The sequence below is a fragment of the Eptatretus burgeri genome, chromosome 14, assembly GCF_056783735.1.
Source record: "Eptatretus burgeri isolate ZD-2024b chromosome 14, Ebu_testis_v1, whole genome shotgun sequence".
In the NCBI taxonomy this organism is placed as follows: Eukaryota; Metazoa; Chordata; class Myxini; order Myxiniformes; family Myxinidae; genus Eptatretus; species Eptatretus burgeri.
In genome coordinates, this window is record NC_140974.1 from 37,009,564 (window position 1) to 37,019,563 (window position 10,000).

General features: G+C 51.5%; 1 long non-coding RNA gene across 1 annotated transcript in view; it reads left to right on the forward strand.

Annotated features, from left to right (window-relative positions):
- Positions 1 to 10,000, forward strand: part of LOC147012974 (uncharacterized) — a 180,006-nt gene that overhangs the window by 84,537 nt on the left and 85,469 nt on the right. The gene's annotated exons all lie outside the window — the stretch shown is intronic.

The following is a 10,000-nucleotide window of genomic DNA, read 5'->3' on the forward strand; positions in this document are numbered from 1 at the left end:
GCTCCTGACTCCGTGGTCATTCCCCCGGGCGCCGAGGCGGTGGTCCCGGCCCGGTGGCGAGCACCCCCAACGTGGCAGGGCCCCTGCGGCCTGGCGGAACTACCGGCAGGGCCGTCAACCCCGGGCTTAGTCGTGGGCCGCACCCTGGTAAGTACTGACGGGCCAATAGCGCCCGTGCGGGTGATAAATGTTAGCACGGAACCACGCACTATCAGGAAGGGCACGAAGGTGGCAGATTGCACCCCAGTAAAAGAGGTCGCAGAGCTGAGGGACGATAACGTCAAGCTGGACCGGCCCCAGAGGGAGTCTCCAGACTCGATTAGGAATTGGCCCGGTCCCATTTGCGAGATGGTAAATCGGAGTAGCGTAGATTTGGAGGATGCCCAGCGGGAGGCCTTATACGAGCTGGTCGACCGACACATCGGGATCTTCTCCTTGTCACCCGAGGATATTGGACGTACGGGCCTGGTGCAACATCAGATCCACACCGATGGGGCCAGGCCTGTCCGTCAGCCTGCTCGAAGGCTCCCATGGAGCAAAAGAGAGGAGGCTGATGAGCAGGTTGAAAAGATGCTCAATGCAGGTGTCATCGAGCCCTCGGGAAGTCCTTGGATGTCACTAGTTGTGCTGGTTAAAAAGAAGGATGGGACCACGCGTTTCTGTGTGGACTATCGCCAGCTGAACAACGTGACACTCAAAGACTCCTATCCCCTGCCTAGAATTGACGATACCCTCGACGCCGTTGCAGGCTCTAAATGGTTCTCAACTTTGGACCTCAAGAGTGGGTATTGGCAGGTGGAGATGGATAAGACGGGGAAGGAGAAAACGGCATTTTCCACAGGGAAGGGACTGTATCAGTTCACTGTGATGCCGTTCGGTTTGTGTAACGCCCCGCCACCTTTGAGAGACTGATGGAGCGTGTACTAGGCGGCATGCCGTGGCAGTCATGCCTGGTGTATCTGGATGACGTCCTGGTACACGCTAAAACATTCACCCAGGAGATAGCCAATTTGGACCAGGTGTTTGGGCACCTCAGGCAGGCAGGGCTGAAATTGAGCCCAGAGAAATGCACTTTGTTCGCGACAGAGGTGGCCTATCTCGGACACGTGATAGGCCGCGAGGGGGTGAAGACCGACCCCGGAAAAATAACAGCGGTAGAGGAGTGGCCCGTACCTACAACTGTCAAACAGGTACGGGGCTTTTTGGGACTTTGCTCCTACTACCGGCGTTTCGTGGCAAACTTTGCGGAGATAGCCAGGCCCCTTCACCGGTTGACGGAGAAGGGGTTGAGATTTAATTGGACGGAGGAGTGCCAGAAGGCCTTCCTCAAATTAAAGGGGTGTTTGACATCCACACCTGTTTTAGCGTACCCCACCGATGACGGGATGTATACCCTGGACACTGATGCAAGCCAGGAAGGATTGGGAGCAGTCTTGTCTCAGACACAGGGGGGCGTGGAAAGAGTGATCGCGTATTACAGTCGGGCCATGAGTAGGCCCGAACGAAATTATTGCGTAACTCGCAAGGAACTATTGGCTATGCTGTCTGCCGTGAGCCATTTCCACCCGTACTTGTACGGGAGGAAATTTTTGGTTCGAACTGACCATTCCTCCTTGCAATGGCTCTTACGGTTCAAGGAACCGGAAGGCCAAATTGCAAGGTGGTTGGAAAAATTGCAGCAGTACGATTTCAGTGTGGTCCATAGAGCCGGTAAGGCTCATGGGAATGCCGATGCGCTCTCTCGACGCCCCTGTCTGAGGGAAAACTGCAAATATTGCACGAGACATGAGGAGAGGGACCAATTGGCAGACGCCTCCCCGAAACTCCCAGTCCGTGCGGCCCGGGTGGTAGGCCCAACTTTTCCACTAACCGCGGGAGAGGAATTTGGTGGATTGGCATGGAGCACGGCCCAGCGGGAAGACCCCGTGATAGGGCCAGTGTACAAATGGGTCCAGGAAAACAGGATGCCCAGTGGGGAGGAAATCGCCCCATTCGGGGCGCGAACAAAGGCATGGGCTCAGTGGAGGACCCTAGAAATGAGGGACAACATCTTATATCGCAAGTGGGTGGAGATTCCTTCTGAACAAACTTCTTGGCTGGTGATAGTCCCTGATGGGTTTAAGACCCAAATTTTGAAACAGGTGCACGGTACCCGTGCCGGTGGCCATTTGGGCAGGACCAAAACAAAATCTCGGGCCCGCCGGCAGTTCTATTGGGTTAACATGGGGCGCGATGTACAGGACTGGTGTCGAGCATGCGACGCCTGTACTGCGAAAAAGGGACCGCCACAGAGGATGAGGGCCCCACTCCAACTACATCAGGTTGGGGCTCCCCTTGAGCGAGTGGCCATGGACATTTTGGGACCACTGCCCCCCACTCGCCAGGGTAATAAGTACATCCTCGTAATTATGGACTATTTCACCAAATGGCCAGAAGCCTTTGCCCTTCCCAGCCAGGAAGCAGGGGTTGTGGCCAAGGCCTTCGTAGAAGGATTTACATGCCGGTATGGGATTCCGCAGGAGCTGCACACGGACCAGGGACGAAATTTTGAGAGTGAATTACTAAAAGAGGTGTGCAGGCTCCTGGAAATTCGAAAGACACGGACAACGCCCCTGAGACCACAGTCTGATGGCATGGTGGAGAGGTTCAACAGGACCCTGGTCCAACAGTTGGCCCTCTTCACCGCCACTAACCAGGAGGACTGGGACGAACACCTTCCGTACCTCCTGATGGCCTATCGCGCGTCCCAGCACGGGTCTACCGCATGTAGTCTGGCGCTGTTGATGTATGGACGGGAGCTGAGAAGCCCCGTCGATTTATTGTGCGGTCCGATGCCTGAGCGGCTTGATAGGCCCCCGGGGGAGGGCTATGCCCGTCGGTTGGAGGAAGGCTTGGAGAAGGTCCACGCCTTCGCACGACACCAGCTCCAACAGGCGGGCATAAAGATGAAACGCAGGTACGACCACCGGAGCCAGGTGAGCAAATACCCACCGGGGGCGAAGATTTGGTTCTTTAACCCCCGGCGAAGGAAGGGCAGATGCCCGAAGCTCACCTCACCTTGGCAGGGCCCGGGGGTCGTCCTGGCGCAAGTCAGTGACGTGGTCCTAAAAATTAAAATGGGACCACGAGCCCTCCCTCGGATCGTCCACGCGGACCGCCTGAGGCCTTACAAGGGCGACCTTACGCCCTCATGGATATGTCTTGCCGGAGGAGTCGGTGCTGGAACAGCCGCTCCCGCAGAGGCGCAAGGCTCTCAGAGCCTTGCAACGAGTTCACGAGCCCAGTAGGAAGGGAAGAAATCCCCCCTGAGAAATTGATTAATGGGATGATTTGGAGACAGTAACAGACTTGTGAATGTGTAGAGGGGACGTAGTTTAGCTACGTAGTGTTAAAAGGAATGTGCTGTAGTTTAAGGGACGACGTGGGAGCACGAGTTAGTTAGGGGATGCAGATAGAAGGATGGCAGAGTTCAGCGGTGAGTGTGTTGAAGAATTGTGAGGTGAGTACATGGTGAGTGAGTGAGGCCAGCGGGTCTGTGTGAGTGGAGCGAATGGGGACTGCATGGTGCGATGAGTGATTGGGGGGAGGAGTGACTCCCGCCCAAGGAACCCCGGGGTCAGTGTAGAGTGAGTTAGGGGGTTAGTTAAATTGAAAAATGGAGGTCGTTTTGTTGTTGGTGTGAATGTAGGCTCGAAACCCGTTTGGAGGGGTGCAGGAGCCCTGTTGACAGGCTGGGAGCGTGGCTGCGAAAGGTGAGTATCGCTGAGTGGGTACCCCGGGCACCAGGCTAGTCGGCCGTGGTAGGCCAAGGGCCCATGGGGGGCCGGGATAGCGTAGTGGGCACGGGTGCGCCTGCTTGGTGCGGGGGCCCGGGGTGCCATTAGCCGCGTGGGCAGTGTTGTGGGCACGGGTGACCCTCGGAAAGGGGCCTGGGAAGCCAGCCTGCCACGTGTGCGTTTCAGGGGAGGTGCCATGGGGGGCACTCCCCGGTGTTAGGGAGCTGGTAGGCTCGGAGGCAGTGTAGTGCCCGGGGGTGCCATAGCGGGAGATTCGGCAGAGGGTCGTGCCTGCCAAAGGGAGCCACGTGTCCCAGCCATGAGACCGTGTGAGGGCACGGGAAGAAAATTGGGGGGCGAGGCCCGAAATTGAGAGGACACCAACACAGGCGACGGGAATCTGGGTTGTTAGAACCAATAGTTTAAGCGCGAGGCACTTGTTGAAAGCCCCGGGGTAGTTTAACAGTTAAATGGATAGGGTAGATTAGGAAGTGTACCCCTCCGCACCATCCATCCCCTCGCTCTCGTAGTGGGCCGCTGGACCCACCTTGGTTATAGATCGCTGAACTCTGGGGAGGCCATTCTGAGGCTTCGTTGGGCCTCGACACAGGATGCTAGCTCTCCCTTGTTCCCCTCCGGGAAGGGAACGTAGGGGTTGGGAGTAGGCTAGGTGACAGGATAGGTTAGCCGAACAAGGACAGTACAGGGGGTTAGGGGACGATTTATATTGGGGAAGTAAAAATAAAAAAAAATAAGTTGGGGCTAAATTGGGGTTTGACAAATTAAGACAAAATTTTGACAAATTTTGACAAATTAAGAGACCGTAGGGTAGGTCCGAGCCCGCCTTCCGAGTGGCCAGCACCACCGCACTCCCTCCACCAACCCCCACTGAACGGCAAAGACTGGCCAGCTTCATCTGCTGGCTGCGTTGCTGCAAGGCAGAGGCCGGCCAACTTCATCGGCAGCTGTTGTTTTGCTGCGAGGCCTGTGCCGGCTGGATCGTCTGCAGCTGCTGTGCTGCAAGGCTGTACCGGCCGGATCGTCTGCAGCTGTTTTCTTCGAGGCCTGTGCCGGCCAGTTCATCTGCTGGCTGTGTTTGCCTGCAGCGGCCTTGTTCAGCAGGCTGTGTTTGCCTGCTGCCTTTGCCATGCCATGCCCACTGCCCCTGTTCACCAGCCCCGTTCAATTTTTGTTTTGCCCCCCCTGTTCATTGCCATGTGCGCCAGGATCAGAAAGCAACAGTTTGCAAGCTGCAAGAACTGCCCTGTTGGCAGCTACAACACGGGCCTGCAGTGGCGGCCCGTGCACCGTGTTTGTGTTCATCCATCCATTCGTTGTGTTTATTGCGTGTGCCACTTGAGCTGGCACGGAGACTGCATTTGTGCAGCCCATGCACCGTTGTGGTTCACTGCGTTCAGTTCAAACCATTCATCCATCCATTCGTTGTGTTCATTGCGTGTGCCACTTGAGCTGGCACGGAGACTGCGTTTGTGCAGCCCATGCACCGTTGTGGTTCACTGCGTTCAGTTCAAAAAGGAAGGCCTTGGACTGCGTGTGAGCAGCCGACCACGTTCCCCATCACCTGCATTGTTTGAGCCAGAGACTGCATTCGAGCAGCCTGGCTCCCTGCTAACTGCTTTCTTTTTGCAGAGTTCAGTGATCCTGGGCCATGGTTTAGTGTAAAATTTGTAAGTTAAGGTTAAGATGTACTGTAAATATGGGTGCGCCCCCGGCATGTCTGTCCTAGCGCCGGCAATTTTATTTAAGTCGTCCGTGTGAGTGAGTTTGTTTAGGTAGTTACTCAGCCCTCAGGTTGTTTATTTTGGGGACACGAATACCATGAATGTCGCACTCAGGGATCCGTAGGTAAAATGTACTAGGGGAAAACTACACATGATGGCACACGAAAATTTGATGACTCGGGACGAGTCTGTAAAAAGGGGAGGGGGTAGTGTTCTGGTTGACGAAATTCACAAACCACCATTCAGGTCCCTTAGGTGAGATATCTCTGTAAGTATATGTGTAGTTAGGTCCAAACCCGTTGTTTAGAGGGAATAAATGTCATTCATGCGGGCTGCGACCCTTTTAGATAGCCGTTTTTCTTTTACTACCTTTATTTTGGACCAGCCGCCATTACTACCACCACCAACCACGTCTCAGCAGCCATCACACAACAACCACCAACCACAACGCCGCTTCACAATAACCACCAACCACAACGCCGCTTCACAACAACCACCAACCACAACTCCGCTTCACAACAATAGCCACGACCTTTACCGTCACAACTCGCCACCATCGCATCACCACCATTCTTGCGCCACTTGTGGGCACCGATACTGGACTCGTGCAGGGCGCGCACCGAGCAGCGTGTTCAGAAACATCACAGACTTTCCGAGAAAAACGGATCAAAAACGACTCACGCCCACTTCTGTTCCGTCCTATCGGAGAGCGTGGGGCAATTTGGCCCCGCCTCCAGGGCGTTGGAGTGAGGTCGCTATATGCAAATTCATGGATCAAAAAGCATTCACGCCGACTTTTCCTCGGTCCAATTGGGAGCCAGTTGGAGGTGAAGGGTCGGAGGTAAAGGGTCAAAGGTGGGGGAGCGAGGCCACGGGGGATATAAACGGCTGCGTTCGTCAGTCAACGGAGTTCGAGTTCGCGGTTGGGAGTTGTCGGTGGAGCTGGGAAGAAGTGGTAGTAGTCAGAGTGAAGAGGACGGAGCTGTGGAGAGGTGGCGGCGGCGAAGGCGATCGAGGGGGTGCTCGCGTCGGAGTCGGGGAGCTGCGGAGGGAGAGGCCGGCGGCGCGACCGAGGTCGAGGTGGAGACGCTCGTCGCGGGACCCGAGACAGGGTGATATCCTCCTCCCCCCCCCCGAGCATCAACAACCCCCTCCTGTTTACCCCCGCGCTGAGATAGTGCAACAAGGGGGCCCCTTTCCCACCCCCTATCAGACACTGTCCGCGAGACCCGCGGAGTTGGGGCGCCACCGCCGCTCTGCGTCTCATCATCAGACGGGTAGGCCCGACACGGTCTCGGCCCCAGGCCCGTCTACCCCCCTCATCCTGGAGGGTGGTTCTTTTTCTTTTGCTTTGGGTATCTGTGTTGTCGGCGCCGTCTGTGAAGTAAAATTGTATAAGTGTTGCCGTGTGCTCGGTAGTCGGATAGCTCTGCATTGTGTTTCTCTTTTATATTTGCTTTTTGTGTAATCTTGTGTTTCTTCTCCTTTTACATGTGCTTTTGGTGTAATTGTATATGTGTGCTTCCCGTTCATCGCGAAATAAATGTGAGTTATGTTGAACTGTTTTCCCGCTTCGCTTCGTCTTTTCTTTCATTGAATCTCCATCTTGCTTCACGTAAAGGGTTGGTCGTGGGCTAAAACGCCCGATAATTAATCGAACCGTCGAGGCCGACGATTAACACCGCTCGGTTATCCCAATAGTACGGAACGGGTCGCTTGAAGTGGCCCGTGTCCAAAGTCGACCTGCGGCGAGGTGCGATCGCCCGGTCTACCCTCCGTGTGGGTACTTAGGTAGGTCGAATTTGGTCCTATCCCACGCGGGGGCCGATTGGCACGATCGTGGTGAGACCGAAAGGTCCACCCGTGACTAGGTCCCGGCGTTAGTCCGAGAGGGTCACGACTGGACTGTCCGTCCGGTGGGCGACGGGCCGCGATTCGAGTTACGTGGCCGTTCGCACGCCGGCGGGCGCGAATCCGCAACAATATATATATATATATATATATATATATATATATATATATATATATATATATATATATATATATATATTGATATATATATATATATATATATAGATAGTGATATATATAGATATATATATATATATTGATATATATATATATATTGATATATTGATATATATATATTGATATATTGATATATATATATATATATATATATATATATATATATTGATATATTGATATATATATATATATTGATATATTGATATATATATATATATTGATATATTGATATATTGATATATTGATATATAATATATATTGATATATATATATATATATATATATATATATATATATATATATTGATATATATATATTGATATATATATATAGATATATATATATATATATATATATATATATATATATATATATATATATATATATATATATATATATATATATATATATTGATATATTGATATATTGATATATATATATATATATATATATATATATATATATATATTGATATATATATATATATATATATATATATATATATATATATATATATATATATATATATATATATATATATATATATATATATATATATATAGAGGAAGTTTATTCCAAAGGCGGGAAAAAAGAGGAATGAAAGAGTGAAGATGAGCAGTGATTCGTGATTTTGGTAGTTTTACCAGAAGGGGGTTGTTGGCGGACCTTGAGCGCCCTGTGGAAATGTGGTGGGGACAAATCGCAGAGAGAGCAGGGGGGGCAAGGCTGGAGAGGAGTCGGTAGAAGACAGAAAGACCACCGACAAACCTGTGGTGAGAGGCCCAAAGACTCAGCTTCATTGCAGGAGATGCCGATGATCTTAAATGCCCTGGTTTCGACAGCGTGAAGCCGAGAAAGGTGGGAGGCAGGAGCACCAGCCCAGAGGGGAGAGCAGTACTCCATCAGGCTACGGACAAAAGCTTTGTAAGTGGTCAGGAGCTCAAGAGGGCCGAGGAAGGACTTAGCACGACGGAGGATTCCCAGTCGGCGACTGGCTTTTGAGGCGAGGTTGGAAATGTGACTTTCCCAGGAAAGGTCATGGCAGGTAGTGAGACCTAGAAGCTGGAAAGAAAAGACTTCTTCCAGAGGATTGTTGAGAAAGTGGATGGGGGGGTTTTGTAAACGGTCCTTTCGAAGAGACATAGTGAGAGTGTGAGATTTGTCTGGATTGAAAGACATGTTCCACGTGTTGGACCAGTTTGTGATTTTATCCAGATCTGCAGTGAGCGAAGAAGCTGCTGCTTGCCGGTCTGAGGGATGACAGATGGTACGGCAGAGGGTGGAGTCGTCGGCAAAGAGAAATAGAGGATTTTCCAGAGAGTCCGAGAGATCATTGATGAAAACCAGAAAAAAGAACAGGGCCCAGAACGCTACCTTGAGGAACTCCAGCCTGCACAGGAAGAGGGGATGAAAGAACTCCATTTAGGGCCACACGTTGACTGCGACAGGAGAGGAAGTCTGCGAGCCATGAGTGGAGATGGCCTTGAATACCATGGGAAGAGAGTTTGGTGAGTAGGGCAGGGTGCCAGACTGTGTCAAAAGCACGTGATATGTCCAGGGATACGGCTCGGATTTCCTGTCTGGCATTGAGGACCTCCATCCATTGATGGGAGAGCAGAAGCAGCATATCCAGGGTAGAGTGACCTGGTCTGAAACCAAATTGATGATTGGAAATCAAGCCATTGGAGAAGAGGAAGGATTTCATATCTGAAGCGATGATGGATTCCATCACCTTGCTGATGATTGGGAGAAGGCTGATTGGTCTGTAGTTATAGGGATCTGTTTTTGCACCTTTTTTATGCAGGGCAGTGATGTTAGCAGATTTCCAAGCAGATGGCAGATGACCTTGGGCAAATGAGAGTGTGAATAGAACAGAGAGAGGGTGAGCAAGAGCAGAAGAGCAGGCTTTGAGGACACGTGGGCTGATGCCGTCTGGACCGGTTGCAGAATCTGACTCGAGGTTTGAAAGCAAGCTCTCCACCTTGTCAGGAGAAAAGGATACAGAGTCCAGGGACAGTTGGGTGCGACTGGGTAAAGTGGGTAGAGATAGTGATGGGTTTAGGACACAAGATTTAGCTGCAAACACCGAGTTTAGACATTCAGCTTTATCACGTGTGGAATCAGCAGTGCAGCCATTTGAGGTAAGGGAGGGGATGGAGGGGGAACATACACCAGAAACAGATTTGATTAAACGCCACCAGGATTTTGAGGAGGGAGAGAGGTTTGAGAGTTCAGACTTGAGATGAGAAAGATGTTGTTTTCTGGCTCTCCTGAGGGTAGATACACACTTGTTCTGAGCTTTGTGGAAAGAACTGAGATTGCCCTCAGTTGGGTTTGCTTTCCATGAGGCAAAGGCAAGTTGTTTCAGGACAACTGCCTCGCCACAAGCTTCAGTAAACCAAGGGCGGGAGGAAGGGTAAGACAACTGAACACGAGAGGGGATAAATCTGTGCA